General features: G+C 40.8%; 2 long non-coding RNA genes across 5 annotated transcripts in view; one reads left to right on the forward strand and one right to left on the reverse strand.

Moving 5' to 3' along the window:
* Positions 1-1,536: 1,536 nt before the first annotated feature.
* LOC120408483 overlaps positions 1,537-27,151 on the reverse strand; it is a 46,535-nt gene continuing 20,920 nt past the window's right edge. For 3 of the 4 annotated variants that reach the window (XR_005600719.1, XR_005600717.1, XR_005600718.1), the window contains one exon: positions 1,537-2,105. This is a non-coding gene — a long non-coding RNA (uncharacterized LOC120408483). Of the gene's footprint in view, positions 2,106-12,521; positions 12,673-27,151 lie in introns of those variants that run through there. The other variant, XR_005600720.1, reaches the window with a different exon arrangement.
* LOC120408484 lies at positions 14,347-27,061 on the forward strand. Its single transcript, XR_005600721.1, has 3 exons — positions 14,347-14,395; positions 15,943-16,075; positions 26,337-27,061. It is a non-coding gene; the product is annotated as an uncharacterized LOC120408484 (long non-coding RNA).

Consider the following 27,151-nt stretch of genomic DNA (forward strand, 5'->3'; position numbering starts at 1 on the left):
TAATACAATAAGAGATGTTGTCTGAATACTACTTGAGCAATAATATGCCTGCTGTTTTCTGCTTATTTCCCCCACTACCTCTGGGCATAGGAGAATTGGACACTACTTAGATTATGAGCTGTGCTAAAATCCTGTGCATATCCCACAAATGTGGTCCACAGAGATGCATGCAAACCACAGACCTGGTCCTCACCTGGTGCAAATCGGCGCTAGTTCTCTGGCTTGCTCTTTTAAAATAGGATTCTAATGGCTAGCTTTAGACAGATGTGTCCTGATGGGCAAAATCAGAAATATTGAACAACATAATTTTGAATTAGCAAAAGATATGGAGATTGACAAATCTCATATTGTTTTCCATCTCTTATATGAATAGTATTTGTTCATACAAATAACAGGATATTGCAAGGGGAGTCCATGAGGATGAAATCTTGACAAAAATCCCTTTGAGAAGATCCTCCCCCTCAGTAGCAGGATTTGTCCTCCACAGAAAAAGCTATGGGCCCTGACCCCTAAACCTGATCCCCAATTCTGATACCCAGGTCTCCCCCGCACACCTTTTAATCTCTCACTTCTCTCAAAGCACCAATCCAGGATCTTTTTTGTCTAAATTACGCTACCCCATTCCTCAATACAAACTCAGAGAGTCCACCATCTCCTCACCTGAAGGATGATATCCATGTGTGGGCCTCAAGAGGACAAATATAAGGCTCTGACCAGTGTTAGTGCAATTGATTGGGATTCTGAAGATCTTGGTTTTGTTCCCCACTCTGCCACTGACTCACTGTGTAATTTTCAGGGAGTCTCTTAAGCTCTCTGTTGCTCAGTTTCACATCTGAAAAATGAAAATATCCACCTTCATAAAGTGTTGTGTCTTTGGATGAAAGGTGGCATGGGTCTGATCCAAAGCCCACTGAAGTCAGTGGCAGGCTTTCCATCTGTAGAGGTGCAAAGTATTACTGTTTTTTATTGTGATATAGCAATGATAAATTAGGCAGTGTTTATTACAGGGGTAGGCAACCTATGGCATGGGTGCCGAAGGCAGCAAGCGAGTTGATTTTCAGTGGCACTCACCCTGCCCGGGGCCTGGCCACCAGTCCGGGGGACTCTGCATTTTAATTTAATTTTAAATGAAGCTTCTTAAACATTTTTAAAACCTTATTTACTTTACATACAACAATAGTTTAGTTATATATTATAGACTTATAGAAAGAGACCTTCTAAAAACGTTAAAATGTATTACTGGCACCCAAAACCTTAAATCAGAGTGAATAACTGAAGACTCGGCACACCACTTCCGAAAGGTTGCCAACCCCTGGTTTACTACTATCAACTATAAAAGGAAGCACTTGATTTTACTCTTTGACTGTCTGTCCCTTTACTTAATCAACGTAAAACAAATATATATAGAAATTAAGTTTATGATGTTTCTATAGATAGAGAACACAAGGTTCCAGAGAGTTTTCTGATTGGAATGATTTTCACAAAGTGCACTGAAAAACTTGAATTGGATTCCAGAGCTTGTAGAGTTATGCACTTATTCTCAAGCAGTCTGAATATGTTTCCATGGCCTGGTGCCCAATTTTGACCTTGAAAAAGACAGTTGGAAATGTTTGGAGAGCAGGGAGAATAGAGGTTTTGCATCACTGTGTCAATGATAAACGGACTGTTCTGAAGGTGCTGAATCAAACCAGGTGATGACAAAAAACAATAGGGGTGGAGAAGAAAGAGGATATGAAGCTTCACTTTTTGATTCTCAGAATAGGTTGACCTCACTGCTTTCATTTCAGACCTTCTTTTATTTGTCTCTGCTGTACAATAAAGCTTGGGTGGGCAAAATTCTTCCCAGGCTGAGGAGACCGTAAAGCCTGTTGTAGATTTTTATGAGACTTAATATGCTGTTCTCCTTTACAGAGTAGCATTTTATGTCAACTATCTCTCGTTCTGCTCAGACAGTGCACATCAGTATCTAAATCTTCCTCCCCCACCTTTGAACATTTATAGGGGCTTTCAGACAGGCTTGTCTTAAAGCCGTTGACCTCTGTGGCCTGTGTTATTGACCAGAACACAGCATCTTCTGCCCACATAATATGTGTCTCTTTATCTCCCTGAAAGAAAAGGAAATAGCTCTCAGAATGACCAGGAACACAATAAAAACTGAAGCTACCGTCCCATTTTCCCTTGCAACACTGAGCTTCACAAGAGGATAACATATGGGATCAACATGCTCATTAGGCAACAATTTGAACTGTGCATTGCCTCACAACACATTTGGGAATGAATAGACAGTATTTTTACTGAAGTTCTGCCTGAATAAAATTGCCATTTGCAGAATATATAACTTGAACATTACTGTAGTGAATGGTACTCGTTTGTGAGTAAGCAATGACATACCACAGGTTACACAGATCAGCCAGTAATATCATGCAGAAGGCCTAAAGAGACATCATTCTGTAAGTTAACATTCACTGTGAGATGGCTACTAAAATGCATTTGCAAATACAAACACTGCTACAATTTCAACAATTTAAACACTACACCAGCTACACAGTTGAAACTAGCCTATTTTTCCCTTCTCCTTCCCAGAATCCCAGAGATTGATTGGCACCTTCTAATCAGGCAGTATAGCCATCCTGCTTTCTATATGTAGGAGCTGTTCTCAGTAAAATTAAACTTCTGGTCATCCCATTAGTACAGTACAGAGAAACAAGACATTGGTGGTGGCCAGTGGAATACATATTGAATTAAATTGTTGTAGACTTAAGGATTGATCATGGAATCCTTGAGAGGCTGGGCTGAAGGAAGTCATGTGTAGGTCATTTATGGTTAGACTGTCAGCTCTTTGGAATATGGGTCTCTGTTAATATGTGCTTATACAGTACACGCTGCAGTGGGGACCTAATTTGATCAGGGGCCTCTTGACACTGCTGCAATAAAAATAGATAATAGAGTCTAATTCCTAAAAATTAAAAAGCTATATAATGTTATTGCCATAACATATGGCACGTACCATCCCAACAAATTATTGCTTTTGTAGAGGATAAACAAGAGGTCAGTCTGCAGTGGAATTATTCTATCACCATTATCACAACAGTGTAGTTTACAATATGAAAAACTTGATTAAATGAAAGCAAAATGAAAAAGATGCTTTTTAATTCTCACATATATATATATATATATATGCCTGATTTTGCTCTCATTTACACCAGCGTAAATCAGGAGAAACTCCACTGGAGTTACACCAATTTAAAACTGGTGGAATAGAGAGCAGAACCAGTTACTATTTATCTGTCTGATTATCTCCATATCTATATGTAGATAGAGAAAGACCTAAATTAGTATTATACATATATAGATAAATTATAATAAATAGTCTAAAATGGGGGGATTTGCAATTTTTTGTGTTTATTTTATAAAATTTGAAATTTTGAAATTCAAAACATTTCAACCAGCTCTAAAGTTTGCAGAAAAACAGGAGAAATTTTGCAAAATTTGTAATTTCTTCCCATTTTTTAATTTAAATGTGGAATTTGCAGCATTTTGAACAGCTCTAATACATAAAGAAAATGAAAATCTAATTTGCTGTAACCTATTCTACATACTACTAGATATGCAGGAACTAAGACTAGTATATTAGATTTTCATTTTCTTTCTATATTAGAGCTGCTCAAACTGTTTCAAATTCAGGAATGTTGCTGTGATTCCAGGGATTCTAGTAGTGTCTGTAAAGAATGAAGTTTAATTAGTTTGTCCCTATTGCACTGCCCCAAATGGAATGCCTCTTCTCCTGCAGCAGCGCTTCTCTTCAGCGTTTCCTCCTTAGATGCCTGAGCAGCTTCTCTACTTGGATCACAAGAGCAGGGACCTGATGGTATGAAAGCTATTATGCATATGTGTATGTTAGCCTTCACATCTTTGCTACGAGCCTCAAAAGTCAGGCATTTGTAGGTGCTCCAACAGAAAATGCCAGGTGGCCTTCTAATACTTGGATAGTCCACAAAGGGAAGACACACACAAGGTAACAGGAACCTTTTACTCTTTCTCTGGCAGAGATAAGATAAAAGCCACACAATATGATGCAATTCAGGCATGGCTTTAAGTGAACAGTAAACCTTGTACTTAACACAATTACAACAGTTCTAATCAGCAAAACCATTAACCTCTGCACGTTTAGCCTAGACTGGTCTGCAGCATACTCAGGAGCAAAACACAGACATGGTAATGAGTCTTTCCTGAATACACATTCTGTAACTGGTGTCCTTAGTTCTGAAAGTTGTGTGTGAGGAGATAGCATACTGTGTTAACGGGGCTCTTGTTCTCAGCACCCAGTTATTTCAGTGATGGACACTGTTGATGTGTATTAAATAGAGAACTCCATCTCATTCAATTCTTCTTGAGCAATGGAATTCTTGATCTCAATACATAGATCCATGAATGGTCCAGCAACCTTCAGTAGCACTGAAAGTGCCTTTTCTTCTCAACCATGATTTTCCATTCACCAAGAGCTTAACTGCTTCCTCTCTTTTATTCTCCTGTGGAACAATTTATAAAAATCAGAGATCCACCACAAGGTTCTGAACTTCCCCACTGATCAAAGACAACCAGATCAGAGGTTTTGATTTGGTCAATTTTAGAGCTAGGAGCAAGCTGCAAAATTCCAATCAGAATTCATAGCTGGATCTGAACTTCCTTGATGTGCAGATTCTTCAGATTCTGGCCCAGCTAATAAGACTGATTTGTTTGGGGGGCTCTGGTAGCACTATCTCATCATCAGTTTGTGAACAATCCACAGGATGCTGTGTAGAACTATTATATTCTGATGTTTGAAAGGACACATCCTTTTGAAGAGTCTCCAGGAATTCCAGTGTAACAATATGCTAAAGTGTTGACTGAAATCTCCAAGGGAAATTACCTCTTAAAATAGTTAGAATATGCAATTTTCTGGCCTTGGACTCAGCATTCATTGCATCCTCATAACCATTACAGTGAGAGTTAGTCAGATCTGCTGTCATCATATTGACTGGTGGCTCATACTTGTGATGAACTATGTGTGATGGAATATTATTATGATTGAGTATTTAGTTTGCAAAATCCCCAAATTGTGCTAGGTGCTTTCCATTCACAGAGAGAGAGACACTGAAAGAAGCCAAGTACTAATTCTGTACTGATACCTGTGCTAGCTTGAAATTCCCATTATACGGAGGACAAGGAATAACTAATTCTAGGTGCCACCCATTGTGATCCGAGAAATACCCCTAGATCCCAGTACCTAGTTCATCTATATAATTTATTATTATTTGCTTGTTTCCAGTAGTGTCCCCAGTGTGCTAGGCACTCTGCAAACACAAAAGAAAGCACAGTCACTGTTCCAAGGAACTTAAAACCTTCTACTTCCCCTCAATTTAAACCATATGCAACCCCACTGACTTCATTTGGGTTCTATGGGACAAAATATAGGTCAGAATTTTCTGCTAGAACTTCTATCGTAACTCAGGGAGCCAAACTCCAAAACTACTGGTCACGGTGAGGACAGTATTTCAAGCATAGCTGCTGGGTGTATGGTCAAGGCCTCTGAATGGGAGCCAGCATATGCTCACCATCCCAAGCCATGGGCCTACCACAAACACTGCTAACAACAGGTGGAGATGCTACACTTTCAGAATCCTTGTACTGGCTGTGCCTGACCCTCCGCAGGGATGCACCGCAGGGCCATCCCTCTCCCCACCTGTGTTCTCCTATAGGGGTGAGAACAATCTGCCTCACAGTAGTTTAATATAGTCTTCTTAAAATAATCTTGCTTTGTTTTTAGAGAACCAAATGAAAGGGCCATTTTACAGAGACCTGTAGAAAAGGAGTCAGTGTTTCCACACAGTCTCAGATCCTTTTGAAACCTTATTCATTGGGCACAGACATTTTAAAAAAATTACATTGACTCTGTTCTGAGACAAGAGCTCTGATAATATATTGCCCTTGTCTTGAAAATCCTGCCAGTTGAAATTACAGCTGTGTATTAGACCTCAGTTCTGACCTTGCATGTGACATTAAGGCCATTTTATTGTCTAACTCACTATCAGATCCCAATCTATTTTCCTGAAATAGCTTTTTGTGGTGGTCCATGCTTCTTCTTTGTTGCAATGTTTTGATTTCAACATAGTTTTATATCTGCATTTTTCCTTGACATTAGCTATCTGTTTCTTTTAACACCACTTAGAATTCTGCCAATCCCAATGCATCAGGCCTTTGCTGGTTTATTTGAACAGTGTCCTAGAAGAGGGAGATAATATTAACTTTTTGAGCTCTAATTTATTCTGGTTTTATGCTTATGTACAGGGTGGGCTGCTTCATACAAGGATACCACTTGGAACAGCTTGATCTAGTGTTCCTAGGCTTAAGAGAAGAAAATAATGATGTTCTCCAGTACCAAACATTTCTCAGTGGAAAAATTATTGTTGATTGGATGCTGTAACAGCCTTCCATAAAGCACTGGCTTTGTGTGTAAGAGTGAGTAAATGGTGTTTCCCTCTTGTGGCTGGCCAACAGAGAGGATCGAGAGCCTGCTATTGCTACTAGTTAATGCCCTGATTCTGGAAAGCATTGCTATTTAGAACAGCACCTAAGCTCCTGCTTAATGTTAAGCAAGTTTGTAAAGCCCAAGTTAAGATGCTTAAGGTTTTTTCTGAAGCAGGGCCCCAAAGATCATTCTGTTAGCTCACGTGGTAGAGGCCTGTTTGTTAGGAACAGAGAACCATAGTTCTAGCCTCTGCTATCTGTAAATATTTGATATATAAAAAGTGTCCTGTGTACAACACATTTTTTTTCAATATCCCAGAAGAGCCACTTTCTACAGATGGTATCATCACATATCATGACACATATATTACAGATACAAGTCAGAGGGACACCTATAGGATGCTATCCATATTTGCCATGAAGACATTTTTATCTACATATAAAACAACCCAGGTCAGCAAGTCAACCAGAAACTAATATTGCTCTGTACTATCTAGAAAGATGTATTTCATTCATATTCGATAACAAACACAGTAGAACCTCAGAGTTACAAACACCACGGTTATCAACTGACCAGTCAACCACACATCTCAGTTGGAACCGGATGTACACAATCAGGCAGTAGCAGAGACCAAAAAAAAAAAAAGTACTGTGTTAAACGTAAACTACTAAAAGAAAAAAAAAACAGAAAGCAGCATTTTTGTTCTGCATAGTAAAGTTTCAAATCTGTATTAAGTCAATGTGCACTTGAAACTTTTGAAAGAACAACCATAATGTTTTGTTCAGGGTTATGAACATTTTAAAGTTACAAACAACCTCCATTCCCATGGTGTTCATAACTCTTAGGTTCTGTTGTAATTAACTCTTACATACTTATCTGAGAATGACATTTCTGTGTCAAATACTGTGTTCTGCCTGTATAAAAACCCTCCACCAGCTTCTGTGGACCTGTCTGTATCTAATCCCTTTGTGGAACAATGCTATACCACACACCTGTGACTCATATCCTGACCTCTATATAAAAATATCACCCCCTAAACATTGCCTTTCCCTCTGTATTTTACCTGCACATTTACCTGTAAAATCCCTATGAAACATAAATAAATAGCTTTAAAAAGTCCTAAAGATGCCATGTTTTTACTAAGGGCCAGATTCTATGTTTCTCCTAAGCTACATTAAATGAAAGAACAGGGGATTTTAAGCCATCTTTTTGCCTCCCATATTGTAAATCCCACTGGGATCCTGGCACTCAGAGAAAGTTAAAGCAGCCCAGTTAAAGCAGCCCCAGGGTTGTTCTAACTTACACTGGGCTGCACATAATACACCTAAAGGGGAGAATAAATCCCTAGAACTAGTTGAAAGTGAGTCCCCATTTCTACCCACTGGGTGGTGGCAAAGAACTACATATACCAGCTGCTGCACTGTATCTCTGAGCTGCAGCTCATAAAAAAGAGAACAGGATTCCACTGATGTAGTACATTTTCCCAGTGAAGTAGCCTCTTCCAGCTGACTAGTTCCCTGATGATAGGCCCTGTCTGTTTCATGTACAGTAGAGACATGGCCAATCCTGGTGGATTTAGGCCATTTTTCTCAGGAGCAAATCTGCCCCTCACATACACATTGTAAATTTTTGTAGCCTCTTTCAAAAAAAAATGCAATAAATATAAATGGTTTTCAAGATTGCCTCTGCTTTGTGCCTTAGATTCCAAGCCAAAACAGCCAAGTGGCAACTACGTCTGCTGCTTGTGCAATGAAGAATTTGCTCACTGGCTGTGCCATAGTGCATTTACACTGCCATCTTGCATTCAAAGGAGAGCTAGCTTCCTACTGTACAATCTTAGTAAAGATGGGAATGGTGCAATAGCTGACATACTGTCCAGTGTATTAGCAGCCCCCCAGCTTTACTTCCAAAGAAAGGCTTTTAAAATGTGAGGGGTAATCCTAAGCAAGAATCATTTTGAGGGGGGAGGAAGAGTTAAATTGAGGTGATTTGTGCTGCTCTTTACAGAATGGAGCCAAGATAAACATATATATCAGACATGTATCTGAGCTTCCCCAAGGTCTAGAGGTGTTTGGATGTAGAGTTTTAGTTCAGACGCATTTCTTTTTAAGAATGTTTGTCAGATTCAGCATATGGTGAGTAGATACAATGAGAAGCACTATGAAGCTTTGACCAAAATCTTAATCCTTTAAGATGAAAAGAAAACATTTTTCTGTTCCCCTCAGAACCACAAGTGACAAAATACCACATTTCTGGAGTATTTTTAGCATGAGTTGAAATGGGAATTAGTAGTAGGGCCACACTTACAAACTTTTAATGGAGAATCTGCCCTATGTGATATGAGTAACGGGGGGGGGGGGGATTCATATCCCTCCCCCAGACCCCACTTCCAGTCATTTATAATGTCCTTTCCCTCAGTTCTAGCACATAGGGGTTCTCTGAATAAAACAAACTGAAAAAAGAAAGGTCCTCTCCCCTCTCTTTCCCTTATGACAGAGGGAACTCTATATGAAAACAAAGAAAGGAAAAGGTGGCCTGGCTTTCGGGCAGTCTTCCTAGATTCAGCCTTCTGGGCTTAGTCTATCAGCGGGTTTATTGTCTCTTAATGGGATCTACTTCCAACCCCTCCTGTTGAGGCATACTGCAGTGAAGCTAGGCCATGCAGCTTCAGGAGTGGTGAAGCCTGCTGTTGTCTCGTTCTCTGCTGGCCTGTCTCTTCTGTCAGCAGTCTCTGAGATTGAGCAGCCCTCCTCCTGTTCACTACCCCTTTTTATGGCAGGTTTTCCCTTTAAGCTCCCCCTTCTTCCAGGCAGAACAAGCCTTGCAGGTGGGCCTTGTTAGAACTGAACAGGCCTAGAAGAGTTAATTAGTCTCCTCTTCACCAGAGCGAGGGTGTGTCACTTCACAATAAGTAAGGGTAAGATTATGTCACAGAGGTCACGGAAGTCATGGATTCCATGACTTTCAGAGACCTTTTTGACATTTTCTGCTTCAACTCCCAGGCAACATGGCCTAAGCTGTCAGTCAGTGGGGACACCCAGAGCTCCCAGCTGCCGCAGGAGGGGGCATCTGGAGCTATAGCAGGTGTTGGGCTCAGGTTCTCAGCCCTCCTTGGGTCTCGGGCTTCAGACGTCACCTTCTCTCCTCATTATTTTTAGTAAAAGTCAGACAGGTCATGGGCTTCGGTGAATTTTTGTTTATTGCCAGGGACCTGCCTGTGACTTTTTCCTAAGAGTAACCGTGATAAAATCTTAACCTTAACAGTGAGCTAACTGAAGAAAATTAAATTGCCAGTAACCTTGGATGTAGCTGCTCCCTCGACCCCATCCTGCACCCAAAGAATTCTAAGGTTCTAAGGATTATAAATCAACAGTGGATATATCTAAGGCTATAAATCCAATGAAAAAACAGGAATTAAAATGTGAATTCAGTGCAAATATGAAAGTTATCTTTTGTTATGAGAAACTTTCATTTTTAAAGTGTTTTTCACTTGAGATCAGGTAGTTATTAAATTCACATTGTGTCTGAAGCATCACATTCTTTAACATTTACATTGTCACAAATTCCCAATTTGTACTTCTCAATGAACATGGAACCTGACTCATTCTGCTGAGGGAATGTAGGTAGGTTCTGTCCTGGGTTCATTTATATGTGATGAAGACACTACCTCCTCCCCACAAATCCATGATTTGATAAATTGTTGATCAGAATCGTTACTACTTGAAATACATAACTGAGGAACAAATAAATGATTACTAATTAGGAACCCTATCCTACACCCATTGAAGTTAATGCAAGATCTGCCACTGACTTCAGTGGACTCAGGACCTGTTGGGATTAGATGGTTGAGGGACCCGAAGAAGCACAGAAAAGGGGGAAATGTGTACCTGATCTGATGGGTTAGCAGTGTGCTGGAATTCCCTGGGAGTTAGTCCCGTTGTTCAAAATAAAATAAGACAATTAGTTACATTAGTATTCCATATAGTAGAACTGGATGTTCCCGACTTGGTAACAGGCTAGAAGTCTTTCCTCTCCATCGGATAGCTTTTTGATGGCCTGTATGGAACAAATGAGTGATCACAGACCAGTTCCTAGTTAGTTTTATGGTTCAATGTGTCTGGGTTTTCTGCCATATAAGATCTCACTCTGACACAGGATCAGTTAACAAAGTCGAGTTTTATTGTGGCTGCTTACACTATGGCTTCTTCAGCCTCATGGTTTCTCAGACAAGTCCTCAGGAGGTGCTGCTTTTAAACAGTTCCCCCCAGGAAATAGTATGCTGCCACCCGCATTCTCCACCAAAATGTTACACTTATAAGAAGCACATGAGATTTTTATAGGGAAGAAGGCAGCACGCCGCATTTATTGAGAATACAACAGTTAGCATATGTTTTTAATTACACACACACAGTCCCACCAGTTGATGTTTATAGTTACCAGTACAGAGTCTGGATCAATCTAGTGGCCATCCAGATTGGTCACAGAGGGGAGCAGGGCTTTATCAGTTGCGATTTGATGCTTTTGGTGTGTGGCAAGATGAACCCAAAGTCCCATGGCAAAGCACCCTGTTTTTATAGTCTTTTTTGTTGTTGTTGAAGTTTATGGATTTTGCTGTGTAAGGTTATGACCGGTCTCTCTGGTTTACCTTAAGCAACCTTCAATTCCCAGATGAGACAAATGAAATTTGTGCATAATCTCATTTCTAAGAGCTGCAGGAAATACTGCGCTTTCTCCCCAAAATATAATGCCATTCTGTTCACATAGCTTGTCTCTTATCTGAGAGAATGGTGTTCTCTTTAGGTAATTGATCTTCTGTCGCTGGTCATCCTTGTAGCATCATGCGTTTCAGTGTCTGCAGCATTCTGTTTTGCTCTATACCTCTGTATCTTTCTCAGCCTTTCTTCTGAGATAGGTAAGTACTATACCATATTTATTGTCTTCACCTTTGCATCTACAGATAAATACCTCATGACTGGGTCGTGGCGGGTACACATGGCTCAAGGTGTCTGCCAACATCAAGTCTTTGCCTGAGCAATACTTGATCTGTATTTCATACCTGTGTAGTTCCATCATCATCCATTGTAAGTACTTTGATGCACTGATGCACTGAAAAATAGCTTTCTCCAGCTGCTTTTGAGAGGTTTATGGTAAGATTTTATGTGCATGGTGTGACTGTAAGTGTATTGTTGAAATTTTTCTAACAACTCTTTTTTGGGTTGAGCATAGCCCTTCTCTGTCACTGACAATGACAGGCTGTCCCACTTGCAGCATGGTAGGCCCTACACCTGACTCAGATTCATCACGTTGAAGTATCAGGGGTTCCTCTGCATTGTAATATTTCAAAATGGAAGCCTTCCCAATCATCTTTTACTTTCTGGAATGCTTGCTTGTGTTGATCCATCCATTCCCATAAGGTGTCTTGATGTGTCAGCTGCCACAGGATCTTCCACCTTTCAAACAGATTGTTGCAAATAATTGACTATTCCCAGGAATCTCTGGACTCCTTTAACATTGCTGGGTCTTGGCATTTCTCTAGTTGCCCTCACTTTCTTTGGGGGTATTTTCAGTGCTTGGGAATTCAAAACAAGTGCAAACTATGGTACCTCAGTTACTTTCAACCTGAGCTTGTTTAAGTTCAATTTAATATTCTTTTCTCTGCATCTCTGTAAAAACTGTAGTAATTTGTAGTCATGATCTTATTGTGCTTGTTCTGGATCGTCACCCTCTCCCACTATCAGCACTTTGTCTAATATTGTCCAGATTCCCATCAGGCCCTCCAATGATTGGATCAATCTGTTCTGGAGTACCTCTGGAGTTCCAGACTGATTCCCACTGGCATCCTTAACGATCAGTATCTCCTAAATGGGGTTGTGAAAGTTGTCAAGTAGCAGTATTCTTCATCCAGGTCAGTGTGCCAGAATCCATATTTTATATTGCATGCTGTAAAAAGTGTCACTTTAGACATCTCTGATAATATGTCCTCAGTTGTAGGCAGAGGCAAATTGTTCTATTTCAAAGTTTGTTTAACGGTTTTGGGTCTATGCATATTCTCAGTTTTCTGGGTGGCTTTCTTACCATCACAAGGCAGATTATCTAGTCCGTGCTCTTCTCTACAGGGGTATAATTCCACAATTCTGTAGGCTCTGCAGTTGGTGTTTCAGGGGCTGTAGTAATGCAACAGGTAATTTTTTCTTTTTGACAATTTAACTGGTTTTATTCTGTGTCATTCTCTATTTTGTAAACACCATCTAGCTAGCTATCTTCCTGAAACATACCTCTGTGCTCCCTCTGTGTCATCTCCTGATTCTAGGTGATATCACCCCACTGTCCATTTTCATAATTGTACTCTTATCAGGTTCATGGGTTGGGCCACCTTGCTGCCCAGAAGTGGTACTGCTGTCTCACCATCTATGACCACAAAGTCTCGTCTGTATTTCTTTTTGTCCTTTGGATTTCTTAATTTAATTTTACATTTCCAAAAGGGCTTTAAAGAGGTGGTGCGGTGAATTGTTAACAGCTGAGTAATCTCTTTTAACTGTATGTCTGGGTTCACCAAAATGACTGGGATAATGTTACAATCTGTGTCACAATGTGATTGAAATCAAATACCTTTCTTCCCAAATAACATGGCTGCATACAACTGTTTCTGCTTCATACTAGGATCTTCTTGCACTGTGTTTACCATCTGTTTGGTCACCCACATAGTGTCCTCATACTCACTGTTGTTCTCTTTGGTTACTCTCTGTACCTTGGATTCATTTTTCATCTCTCTGGACAAACACTTGGCTGCAAAATGATTAAATTTGTCACAGATGTGGCATTTTTCTCACATCATGTCCCTGGATGCTTCAGCCCCTCCATTTTCTATTGCCAACCTTGTATTGCAAAACAAACTGTGTACTCACAAAAGTATTCTGCTCTCTCTAATGCAGCTCTGAATGGTCTTTCCTGCTGTCCAAGACTCAATTATCATTGCTACCATGTTTTATGCTTTGTTGTGTCTGGATCTTCTGCCATATAAGATCTCACTAGTAGTTAACAAACTCCAGCTTTATTATCAGAGGGGTAGCCGTGTTAGTCTGGATCTGTAAAAGCAGCAAAGAGTCCTGTGGCACCTTATAGACTAACAGATTTATTGGAGCATGAGCATGAGCTTTCGTGGGTGAATACCCACTTCGTCGGATACAACATGGCTACTTCAGCCTCCTGGCTTCTCAGATAGGTCCCCAGGAGGTGTCACTTCCAAACAGTTCTCCCAGAAAACAGTATGCTTCCTGAAAGTGTCTGCTTGCATTTTCTTATTGTTACAGCTGAGAGAGGCCCACAGCACAAGAAAGAAATTCCTATGTGGCACTATTTTAGCCAAAGACTTCTCATTGATGAGAAATAAGCTACCTTCTCACCCCTAGAGTTGGTCTTCTCAGAGCAGTATTGCTCAGAGCAGTATTGCAATATTCTCTATTTTGCGTCCGCTTGGTGAACAAAGAAAATATTTCTGTCTCCTGGGCTGTTGATTGGTTACCTTTAACTAAAACCAAATTAACTTAGGGCCATTCTGTACCAGCAATTTTAAAACAGAATTCTCTGTCGACTTAAAAATCAATTTTATGATATAGCTTTTAATTTATATTTTTAAACAAACAACATTCCTTATAAATATTGCAGATAGAGAGAGGCAAAGAAACAGTAAACACACATGGTATGTATGACAGGGTGGCTGGCCCCAATAAATGAAGTAGGTTCAGCACCCCTGTGCCAGAACAGGTGCACCCACTTTGCTAATTAAGAGGGTGGGGCAGCACCTGAGGTCTTTAAAGGACCAGGGAGCAGGGAGAGACCTAATGAGAGAGAGACCTGGTAAACTAGAGCTATCTGAGTCAGAATCAGGTAAGAGACTGGAGGCGGCTTTGGGTGGAAGCAGGAAGTGTTTCAAGGGGGAAGCTGAGGGCAGGAAGAGGGGTTTGCTGGCTGATTTCCCAGAGCCAGAGTGCTGAAGGCAGGTGGAGCAGGAACAGAGTGAGGTGCCTGCTGGCTCTAAGCTGGAGAGCTGCAGCCAAGGGCCAGAGGGAGCTGAAGACAGGGGAGCAGCAGAAGGGCTTGTCTGCTGACATGCAAGCTGGGCCCAGGGGAACAGTAGAAGGGCCAGGAGGTGTGAGGGATGCTCCTCCAGAAGAGAGGCTGTGTGGATTCCTGTTGGGAAGAACAGGGTTGCACTCCAGCTGGTAGGGCTGTCCTGTCAGAGGGACAGAAGAGGACTGATGAGGAGCCTAGGTGCAGGGAAGACACCAGAGTGTGGTATGGAAGGACTCCTAGCAGAGAGGGTGTGGGAACTGGATTATGTTGAGGATGGTTTTTAGGAATTCAGTGAACTCTGCTTTGAGAATAAACTTGCCCCAAGGAGGGATATTTATTTAAGTAAGAGAGCCTGAAGTGGATTTCCTGGGGACGCTGAAAAGGGAAATTGAAGCAGGCATGCTGGTTGCGTCATGCCTGTTGTGTCATGGTACTGGGGGGGTGGAGAGCGCCCGACAGGGTTGCTCTATAACAGTATGTTTCAGGGGTTTAAAATAGTGATACAGGAGTGACATAAAAATGATCTATGCTTTATCAGATAAAGCTGAGACACTGAACTAGAAATAAGAGCTGGAGGCTCTCTACCTTTTGTAATAGTATAAAAGCTTGGGATACAGAGAGCACCACCTACAGTCATTATTTTATTATATTACTTATTAGTAATGTTCATAAAAATATAATTACAAATCTATGCAGTAAAATCTAAAATCATCACTCTACCTCCTGGTGAAAAGGGAGCAGGGATTTTGAATTCAGAAACCTCATCCTACATACCATTGTCCCCTTAATACCAGCACTCCAGAGAGGCATACAGCTAGATCTTGAAGAGATACAGTCAACTAAACATCCAATTTCTAGCTGATATTTTATCCACTTGTATTCTTACAACTAACAGCTGAGATCACAATAGTCAAAGGAGATAGCTGGGGTGTGGGGAAGGGAGAGAGAATATTTTTGTCTTAATTTTCTCAGTTTTACTGTGTTGATTTTACAGCACTTAGGGATATCACAGAGATAATGCACATGGAACTTCATGGAAGCAGTGGAGATAGAATCAGATCGGGTCCTTTTTCTCTAAAAGCACTGAGGTCCTGACCATTCGAGCAGTTCTGATTTTATCCAGCAGAGGGGAGACACACACGGGTTCACTCTGTTATGTATAAAATATAGTCAAACCCTTTATACATTAAGGGGCAGATGCTCAGCTGGTGTAAATTGTAACAGCGCCATTGAAATCAATGCTTTCAATTATGCTGCTTGGCCTCAATGGAGCGATGACAATTTACACCAGCTGTTCCATTATCTTTCTTGAATACACTGATTCTTTTAGCCATGAAATGTTCCTCTGTGGCACTGTCTAGGTGTGCAACGGAGCAACTGGTGATCAGGGCACAGGCTGCTGAAGGGACAGAAGAATGCCTGTGAGAAGGAAGGGCTCCATATGGATGTGATGAGCACTGGGAGCACCCCCTGTTAGATGAATCTATTTGACATGTATGTCTTGCTTATTGGATTTTGTTTGATTTATGCTGCTATAGATTTGCTGATGATGATTACTGCTATTTTATTTCTGCTGAGTCAACCCACTAGCTCAAAGTAAGGCAGGGAACGTAAGGAGGCAAACAATACAACTTGTGATTTATTTGCAAATTTCCCAGATGAAAATGTTGGCTGAGTGGAGGCAGTTTTATGCCAGCTGGAGAATCCGACATTTCACAGCAGACTTTGATCATAATGACTGGGTTGTAGTCTTGACTTAGCAATTGACGCGCTGCATGATCTTGGGCAAATCACTTAACTTCTCTGTGCCTCAACTAACTCATATTTAAAATGGGTACTTCACAGATTTGTTTCTAGTTTTAATGCTTGTAAAGCACTTTGCAATCTCAAGGGTAAAAGATGCAGAATGGAAAGCATTATTAGCTAATGAATCCAAGAAAACTATAAGATGGAGCTAGTGGACTATCTGTTCAGAAAAAACATTGCCATCTCATAACCCAAGAACTTTCATGTGAAATATCCATAGCAATAAATCCTAGGATGGAGTTTTACAATATGTCATGAACATGGAGCTAAGTGGGTATGCAGGATACCATGGTAACGGGATCCCAGTATTCAATGATACCCTAAAATACTTCAATTACCTTTGCTGGTAGATGGGATTTTTGTGAAAAAGAAAACATTTAAATGTACAGCTGGAGCATGGAATTGTTGTTCCTGACATTCTCCTAGATTCAGTCCCAGAGGATATTTGAGGAAAGTAGATTAAAAGCCATTTTTAGCTCAGTCTTGAATTATTTAACATGCTGTATCAGGCCTTTAACAAGCAGCAAAAACAACTCAGAAAATGCTTATAAATGAAAAGATCAAATTTAAGTGGAGAGAAGGAAGAAAGGGACAGGTACTTTTTTGCTGTTGTTGTTTTTAAGGGCAGACAGCCTTAAATCTAAATAAAAGGCTGTCTTGTCTCGTGATAATCTGTTTCAGGATGGTGGGGGAAATTATAGTATGAATCACATATGCCAAGAGAATAAGTTTCCATTTTAACCGCTTTCTCTCTAAAATGTAAGATGTAGTGTAGTTGTAGCTGTGTCGATCCCAGGATATTAGCAAGGCAAGGTGGGTGAGCTAATATCTTTTATTGGATCAACTTCCGTCAACTTTGCATTGAAAATTTGTCTCTCTCACCAACAGAAGTTGATCCAATATAAGATATTACTCACTCACATTCTTCCTAAATTACAAGAGACTCATCTAAAATGTAAAGTTCATTCATCTTTAACTCTCTTCCAAGGCATGGAAGAGATAATGGGGCTGATTCTTCTGTCACTTAAACTTGTGACCCTGCTGATGACCACAGAAGAGTTATTCCAGATTTCCCCTTGTGTAAGAGAAAGAAGGCTTCGAGCCCAATGCCTTAAAGAGTGGTCATTTCAGTAAACAGGTTTTAGGCTTGTTACTGGTGAAAAGTTGGGAAGTTTAAAAAAAAACCCAGCTTTTAGAAAAATCATATTTCTTAGTGTGGCCAGCTAGTGAGAGAACTAAGCAGGCAAAGCAAAAAGCTCCATGTTTGTCCCTCCTCTCCTCTCCCCCTGCTTTTGGGGACCTTAGCATCCTACACCGCCTATGAAAATTGTAAGATGGCCCTATCCTTATCTACTCCCTCATTACTGGTGTGGTGATAGGAACAACTTGCCCTACTTCCTGATTTCCCATTGAGCAGACAGGGAAGTGATTCATGACCATCCTCTCCTGCCCTTACCTACAGTTTGGGGATATACAAGTATCAGGTGAGCCCTGCTTTCACTCATGGAGTAGAACAAACCTAATCCCAACTGGAGTCTCATAGCAACTCATTAAATTTCTGTCCCCAGCCCTCCTGATGCACCCTGAAAAATTTTATGTTTTGTGTTTTGAATGACTACAGAGAACTTTCACAATTCAGTTAAATGTATTTAAAATTGATGTATCAGACGTGTTCAATGTCTCTTTGTTCCAACAAGACTGATAAACTGAGGGAAGAGAGAGGGGTTCCAACATGTATAATTTGGGGGCAGATTCTGCTCTCTTTAGAAAATCTTCACTGACTTCAAATGGCTCTTATTTTGCAGATCCCACAGGTGCCATAATTTGAGAACTATGGACAGGGACCATTTTTAGGAGGAAAATCAAGACCACACAGAGTGTTTTTGAGAGGGACAAAGTGGGGGGGTGAGGGAAGTAAATTATTTGATAAAAATGTGTTGACACCCAACTGAGTTGGTTCAAGGATGGCATGAAGCAGAACCAGAGGCTTAATGGGTTTGTTTTTTCAGGATTCAGATCTCCAAACCTCACAAGATCCTAGGAGCCCTCAATTTCTTTTCCACTCCTCAGCAATCTTCCTGACCCCTTAGTGTGTACTGAAGTATCCTTCATAAGGATAAGGCCTGGTAGCATTGAGGTATGATGGGCAGCACCATCCAATAATAGGTAGGATCAGGGAGCAGAGCAGATGGAATGAAATGTGAAGCACATAGCAAAGATCTGCACAAATAAATGATTCAAATGTTTACATGGTCAAATTTCAAAGCAATGGGTGTTCAGCCTTGATGGTGGTTCTGTTCAAATAGTGGAATATTGTTTTAGTAGATGTTGATGACTCATGGATACCCCCCATGCAATATAATAGCTAATCAACATTTTTAATGTGATCCAAAAGCATTTGAAGGTTGCTGGCATTTCAAAAAACAATTCTGACTGCCAAGCTCATATTTAATTAACCTACAGTAACTTTATGTAACTTTTAAAAAACTGCTGTATCACATCAATGTTGAGCTTATGCACGTGAGAGAGTCCATGAATTATACAAAGGCTTTGTGAATCCAGCTGTACAACAAAAGAGGAACAATTATATAAGCTCCCTTTTCCTGACATGGAGCAAATTGCTCTCTCTATCTTTTTTTTAATACAGTTAACGGGGCAGTTTCCCAACTGGTGTAAAATGTCATAGCCCCATTGTAGATATAGTTTGTGCCAGCTGAGGGTTTGCTCCATGATTCTTTACATTTCCACAAGGGCCAAATCATATTTCCTGTGGCAAGCCTAAGCAAATACGCTTCAGGCAAGGGTTCCCTGCAGAGGAAGGAAATCCTTCAGGGCTTTGGAGTACCTGTGAAGCCACAATCTGGCGGCAAATGCAGGTCTACACTAGCCTTTGCAGCCACAGCTCCCTTATGCAGAGCAGAGAGATTGATAGTAGATATGTATGGTTGCTGATACAGCATTCACATTTGGATCCCGCCCAAGAACACCCTCTGCACTGCAGCAGAGGGAGTCCTGTGGAGTAAATCTCTATGGTATGCAAGGCACGTAAACCATTGTATGGAGTACCCACTTCCTCTATTTCAAACATCTATTTGGGTGATCCACTCTGGTTCTGCTGCCTGTCAAGCCTTCCGCACTCACAGAAGGGTCAGGATTTGCCCCATGATGATTAAACCCTAAGATGTGGAGAGCTCAAAAACAAATAAAATACTTTTTAATGGGTAGGAATAAAGCAGCACTTCCCAGTTTGCAACTCAGAGCACCGACTGAGTGGCGCTTACCTCGGATGGCTCCTGGAAGTGGCTGGTATGTCCCTGGGGCCACTAGGCACAGTGGCGGCCAGGGGGCTCCATGCACTGCCTTTAGCCCACAGGTGCCGTCCCTGCAGCTCCCATTGGCCAAAGCCAATGGAAGCTGTAGAGCCAGTACTCAGGGCGAGGGCAGCACACGGCAGCAATGCTGACTGGAACCCCTAGGGTCCCTTTTCAACTGGGTGTCGTGGTCGAAAACCGGCCATGGAAAGAGCTGCCTGGGGAGCCTGGGCTGCTGTTGGGAGCCCAGGACCTTCTACCTGCCCTGGGCAGCGCACCCCAAGGGGTGGGAACACAGGCTGGGGGCTGCTCTCAGGCACCCTGGCTCCCACCCAGGGAAGGTGGAAGGTCTGGGGCTCCCCATAGCAGCCCAGGCTCCCCGGATGGCTCTTACCCCAGCTCAGCTAAGGGGGTGGGGCCCCACGGGGAAGAGGAGGAGCAGGAGGCAGGGCCACAGTTCCATCGCCAGTGGCACCTCACTTCTACCCCTGTTCTGTTGCTCCTGTGGGGGCCCCCAAATTGGCTTGGGCCCCTGGGCACAGACCCCATCAGCCTATGCGTTAATCCACCACAGATGGGAGGGAAAAGCTGTAGCTCTGTGTGATGATCCCTTTGCTACTCATCTGGTCCTGTTGTACTCCTCTCTTAGAGCCCAAACCTGCAACTGCTTGCCACTGAGTATAGTACTTACAGCTATGAACAGTCCAAGGTGGATACAAATTGATGATTTTTTAATATCAGATTTTTGTATGTAAATTGGACATTTTTATTTTGTTATTTAAATTTATAATGTTTTTCTTTTTAAAAATCTGTTTTAAAATGAAATCTGAATATTATACAAAATATGTTAAAGCCTAAATTTATTACAATCTCTTAAACATTTAAATAAAAAATAAATATGAGTCCATGAGCCTCTACACAAATTTTGAGTTAAAGACTGCTCTTCTATATAAAGAATGAATCGGGGGAAAACACCTAAGTTTTGAGGTCAATCTTTATAAATAGGGCACAATAGGTCATGTACTGTATTAAGGGTTTGTTTTATTTAAAAAAATTAAATTCTATATGCTGTTTTGTGTGTTTGTTTAAATTCCAGTACCAACTTGACACAAATGATGAGCAAATATTTAATTATCTAGCCAATAAGCAATATAGCGTTTACCATTTTTCTAACATGCTAAAAATGTGCAAGTAATAAGAAGCTAAAAATATTAATCTATAGAATTGCTTAAATAAATGTATATAGTTATAGTGTACCCACCTAGGAAGCAAAAAAGGTGTACTAAATCTAGTGTAAAAGCTCTATTTAGTTGTAAGTCAACATGTTTTAATGGTTATATCAACCAATGTGAATGCACCTTTCAAGTACAAACAGAAAAGTTGATTAAAATTTATTATTTAAATCAAAGCCTTCCACTTGGTGATTTAAATCATGGTTTAACTCAGTCGACCCTGGAACAGTCTCAATGAGGTCCATAATCCTATTGAAGTCCATGGGACTACTCACAGTAATAAGCACTCTGCCTGGTAGCAAGTGTTACAGAATAACGGGCCTTTAGATCCTATAGTCGTTGAAGTAGGTACTATGCTAACTGGGGTCAGGATGGAATTTGCCCAAGAATCAGATTGTCAGAAACCCTGGGGGGGTTTTGCCTTCTTTTGCAGCAGGGGGCATGGGTCACTTGCGTGTTAAAATGAGTGTAAATGGTGGATTCTCTGTAACTTAATGTCGTTACGTCATGATTTGAGGACTTCAGTAACTCAGCCACAGGTTATGGGGTCTGTTACAGGAGTGGGTGGATGAGGTTCTGTGGAATGTGCAGGAGGTCAGACTAGATGAACATGGTGTCCCCCTCTGACCTTAAAATCTATGAGTCCAGGTCTTGCTCTATACTCTGTGTAAGGCTGAGTGAGAGTTCAACAAATAATAACTAACAATATTCAACCAAAAGATCATTTTAAATAAAACATCTGTAATGATGAGGAGACTGTAATGTGCTTTGGTGTTCTTAAAGACTTGGAGAAAACCCAAAAGGCTGGATTCTAATTGTAAACTACTGCTTACATCCTGCATTTCCAAAGCAGAGGCACCAGGCTTGGGAAAGTTGTTACCAGTTGACAAGACAGTGACATAGGTCTAGCAGGCAGTGTGACTGGAGGGAATGGAAAGGAAGCAAGTTGGAAGCAGTGCCTTGGAAAGAGAGGATTAATGGCCACATAGGAGGAGGCAGCTAGTTTAGTGAAAGGAATGGAATCAGTTGGGATGAGTCCCTTCAAAAAGGGAGGGCTTTCTTCTTATCCATACTTGGGGAGGATGAGAAAAGGAGGAGTTTGAGTTCTGTTCCACTGTCATGAATGTTTCAGAGAATATCAGGGTTGGAATGGACCTCATGAGATCATCTAGTCCAACCCCCTGCTCAAAGCAGGACCAATCCCCAGACAGAGTTTTACCCCACTTCCCTAAATGGCCCCCTTCAGGATTGAACTCAGAACCCTGGGTTTAGCAGGCCAATGCTCAAACCACTGAGCTAGCTCCCCCCCTCCCTGCAATTGGTTTAATCATAGCTAACTACCTAGGTAGATGGATAGATTTTTATGTGGCTCCCAACACCTTAGTGTAATCACTGGTCTAGACATTTCCATGTTAGGTGTCTGACATCACTCAGGCTTTAGCTTGCTACCTTACAACACGCCCAAATGGTGCAGCAATAGAGAAGTAATGCAAACATATGTTTGGGTTTTTTTTAACTTGAAAGTCATTGGCAACTTGTCTAGGTTAAAAAATGCATTTTAAATTTCATGCAGCATTCTGGGAGCTTGCATATTATAATAGAGTTATTTTAAAGACTTGTATACATTTTTAAAACTGCGTGACCTTGGCAAGTACTTTTATATCATCCTCCACCAATGCTGCCTGAGAGTTACTTTCCTTAAGAAGGTACAATGAATATTTGGGTATAGGCTGACAGTATCCCCTTCATGCTAAATTTTAAATACATGAACTGCAACCCAATATAATAAATTAAAATGATTTCTATAGTTTTGCATATATTTATTTTACTCCATAAAATCAGTGAATATTTTTTTCTTCTGATGCTACCGGTTAGAAACACTGCTCAGCAGCAATTTAAGTTCACCTGATTACTTAGTCAATCTGATCTCTGTGAGGTCAAGGCTAATCTATTTCAAAATCCAACCTTCTGCTTTTGTTTAATATAGCCCACTGAGATTAAAATGAGATTAGAGCTCATCTGACGGTGAGAAAAACCTCTGTATAGGAAATCTTTCACTGTTCTTTACAAACACTACTAACTGAAATAGTGCCCTGCATTTGGACAGGTTTGTGGGCCATTAATCATATTCCCTTATACACACAAGATTTTTATTTTCTTGGGTCAGAGTGGTACTTTTTCATGTGGGCCTTGGACATCAATTATGCTAAATCTGATCCTAAATAGCACCATCAATATGAATACCAGAATGTTTTTCCCACCATCTTTATGTTTTTGAACATCTATATATTGATAAAGCTAAGCTACACAGTAAAGGTATATCAGTGGAGATTGTGCAACTATAAGTTTACTCAACTCTAAAAATTTACCCCATTGGCAGAGAGCAGACATTTATTTTTCTAAAAATACTGTATCTTCTTTAAAGTGAACATTAGTACTTGTGGATGGTGCTGGACTTAAAGCTCATGACTGAAAACAACCATTTCCACACACACTCCTGCCCCCTCATCCCAACAACAGCTACAGAGTAGACACCAGCAATACAAATGTCTCAACACGATCCTGTCCATATGCCTCAACCCAGACCTATGATAATCTAAAGCCAAACAATTGTTTAAATTGTGCAAAACTAAGCTTTTATAAAATCTAAAACCAGTAGCAATGTTTTGATGAGTTTTATTTCCTAATAATTTTAGTAGGAATAGTGGTTTGAACCCAAACTTTGTAACTTTGTGCCAGTGTAAGAGAGAGAACCTGAAGGTGAAAGGGACCAGAAACAAAACTGAAAGGAGTTGAAAGTGATTAATGTGTTTTTATTGTTCAAAATGCACATAATGCAAAAATGTAAAACATAATCAGTGTTAAAGTATAATGCAAAGTGTAATTGGTAATGTAAAGTAGGTAAAGAAATTATATATATACACGAATCTGAATCCCTCCCACACCTCCAGATGTAGCTTAAGGCACAGTCAAGGCTCTGCCATGCCTGGGTCTCACGCTGTTTGCTGGGATGGCTACCCTTGTTGTGTTTCTATAACTTAAGTTTGCTTGCTTTCTCTGTCTGCCAGTCCAGAAGGAAACAAGAACACTCATTGATTGTGCAATGCTGTTTTATAATATAGACAACAAATAGAGAAGAAAGAATGTCTATACCTTTACCTACCTCACATAGGTGTCATGAGGATTCATTTGTTAACTACTGGACAGAGATTAGAACAGTGGTTCTCAAACTGCCGCTTGCGTAGGGAAAGCCCCTGGCAAGCTGGGCTGGTTTGTTTACCTGCCAGGTCCGCAGTTTGGCTGATCACAGCTCCCTCTGGCCGCGGTTCGCCACTCCAGGCCAATGGGGGCTGCGGGAAGCGGTGGCCAGCAAATCCCTTGTCCCGCGCCGCTTCCCGCAGCTCCCATTAGCCTGGAGCAGTGAACCACGGTCAGTGGGAGCCACGTTCATCCGAACCTGCGGACCCAGCAGGTAAACAAACCAGTCCGGCCCGCCAGGGGCTTTCCCTGCACAAGCGGCGGCCCCAGTTTGAGAACCACTGGATTAGAAGGTGTAAAGTGCTATATAGGAGCTAAGTACTATTTAGAAACAAAAGTCAAACTGACCCATTTTGCTTTACTTTCTAAGTTTAATGAAATCCAAAAATAAATCTGTGGATGCTGGGGGGTATATTGGATTTTTCTAAGTTTTAGTAAACTAACGTGCTTTTAGTAGCCTTGTTAATTACATTTTCCTAAATACATGGGGCCAAATCCTGAAATCCTTACTCAGTCCTTGCACAGGCAAAACTCTCACTGAAGGAAATGGAGGTTTTGACCAAGTAGGAATGAACACAAGTTTTATATTGACAAGATAATCCTTTAAAAATTGAAACAGAAATTATTATTTTTGCAATTACATAATTCTGAAGCAATAGTGACACTCAAGTTACCAATACACTGCAATAACCTTTCCTGGACCCCCAGAAAGGTATATAAGTTTTCCCCCATCAGATAAAAGCACAATAAAACAAATTATATTTTAATGGCTATATTGTGTGTAGAGTTTTTTTTCTAAAGAACTTCAATGTTTTCTATTACATCTTCAGGTCTACACTAGCATTTCAGCATGTTAATGAATGCAGACATACATTTTCACTCTGGTTGAAATAAGAACCTGTTAGGTCACTCTACTTTCCATTTCATTACAGAAAAATTCTCATCCTACACTGAAATCTTCACCCACTCAATCAGATTGGAATCATGGCTTGTTTGATAATCATAAATACTGCTATTGAATAGCAAACAGCATTTTAATGCCATGGTGCTCAACTGTACTCATCTTGTAATGAACAATTTACAGGCTGTATAGATAATATATTCCAATTTTTTTCTGACAGTATTTTAATGTAATACTACATTATTTTGGGTCCTAAATTGTTCAGCAAAATGAGCATTGATTAGTTCTTGATCTAAATTTAATGGCTGAAAATGGGACTGCAACTTGATAAGGTAATTTTGTTGCTAAATTTTCATATTATCCAAGCCATGCCAAGAGTTCTCAGTGGAATTTTTCACAAATATTGTGATTTCTAATTTACTTTTTAGCTTCAAATATGTATCACTGTAGCTCTACTAGGAAAAAACTCAGAATTACTTCATTTTGTCTTTCTCTGCTTATGATCTAAACCAGTGGGGGCTGCAGGAAGCGGCACGGGACAAGAGATTTGCGGGCCGCTGCTTCCCGCAGCCCCCATTGGCCTGGAGCAGTGAACTGCGGCCAGTGGGAGCTGCGATCAGCCGAACCTGCAGCCTTGGCAGGTAAACAAACTGGCCCAGCCCGCCAGGGGCTTTCCCTACACAAGCAGCAGCCCCAGTTTGAGAACCACTGGTCAAACTGATGGACTATGCGAGAGAGTAGATTACTACTTCAATTTCAGGGAAGTGGATTATGTAGAGACCCGAGGAAGAGCTCTGTGTAGCTCGAAAGCTTGTCTCTCTCACCAACAGAAGTTGGTCTAATTAAAAGATATTACCTCACCCACCTTCTCTATCTAGAGTACACTCAGACTAGAACTATGATCTGGAAACTGAAGGTGCATTTCGTAAGGTATGTCATATCTGATACACTATGCTGAGACAATGGGCCCCAGTACACTATAGCAGAATTCAAACTGTTCAGCGCCAGATGGGAATTTTTGGCACAAGATGTTTTCGTCTGGGTACCCGCAATATAATAGGAAGGCAGAGAGAGGCTTCACCCCAGACTGCTTTTAGTCAAGAAGACATAATAGATTGGGTAATCCAGATGAGGGACAGTGTAGTTTTCTCAATTCTGAGCATCACTTCAGTAAATCTTTAGGAAGGATTTGAATGAAATTATATTTATTATTAATAGTAATAACTGATATTATTTTCTATGAATAGATAAGGCGCTGACTCCCCAGGAGAAGATCTTGCAGTGGCAGAAGCAGAAGTAGGGGAAGACTGAGCCATACCCATTCATCATCTATGCCCTGACAACAGTAATTCAGTGTTCTGGAAGATAAGCCGTATCATTCCCCTCCCTCATAAAAAAAAATGTAAGGAGGGGAGAGAGCTACATTTCTGCCACATGCAGGCAGGTGTCATAGCATAGCCTGTGGAATGTATGAAAGCTAACAATTAGCAGTATAATATCTGCAGTTGCCATGTTCCTTTTGGCTGCCACGTGGATCCCTGTGATCTCTCTGAACAGGTTTGCATGATGTACACTGTCCTGTACAAGAAAACATATGTAACTTTGACTATTATATGCACTGGTTTCCAAGGGAAACCTGGCATGTAGACCAGTATGTTTCCCATAGTTCTCCTCCAGTCCAGCTGGACCTGCTTCCTTTCCCCATTTACATGAACATGTGGTATGGCTGTGAAGAGGGAAAGATTCCCTCTACCCACTTTTCCCCTCCTTGCAGACCTGCTAACCCATTTGCTGCAGATTTTTGCTCACCTCTTTGCCACGCAGCATATGGACCTATACAATTTACTAAGATTTGTTGCAGAGCAGAGAAAAATAGTGGAGTTGCGCTTTAAACTGTGGTGATTTAATAAAAGACAACGTTGAACCCTGTTTGTAACAAAGGCTGGAAATAAATAATAAAGGTGAATGTATTAATCAGCAGTTTAATAGAATTACTGTATTTGTTAAAAAAACTGACAAAATGTGAATTGTATAGAAACAAATCCAATTAATAATTAGTGTT

This window comes from Mauremys reevesii, linkage group 6 (genome assembly GCF_016161935.1).
Source record: "Mauremys reevesii isolate NIE-2019 linkage group 6, ASM1616193v1, whole genome shotgun sequence".
In the NCBI taxonomy this organism is placed as follows: domain Eukaryota; kingdom Metazoa; phylum Chordata; order Testudines; family Geoemydidae; genus Mauremys; species Mauremys reevesii.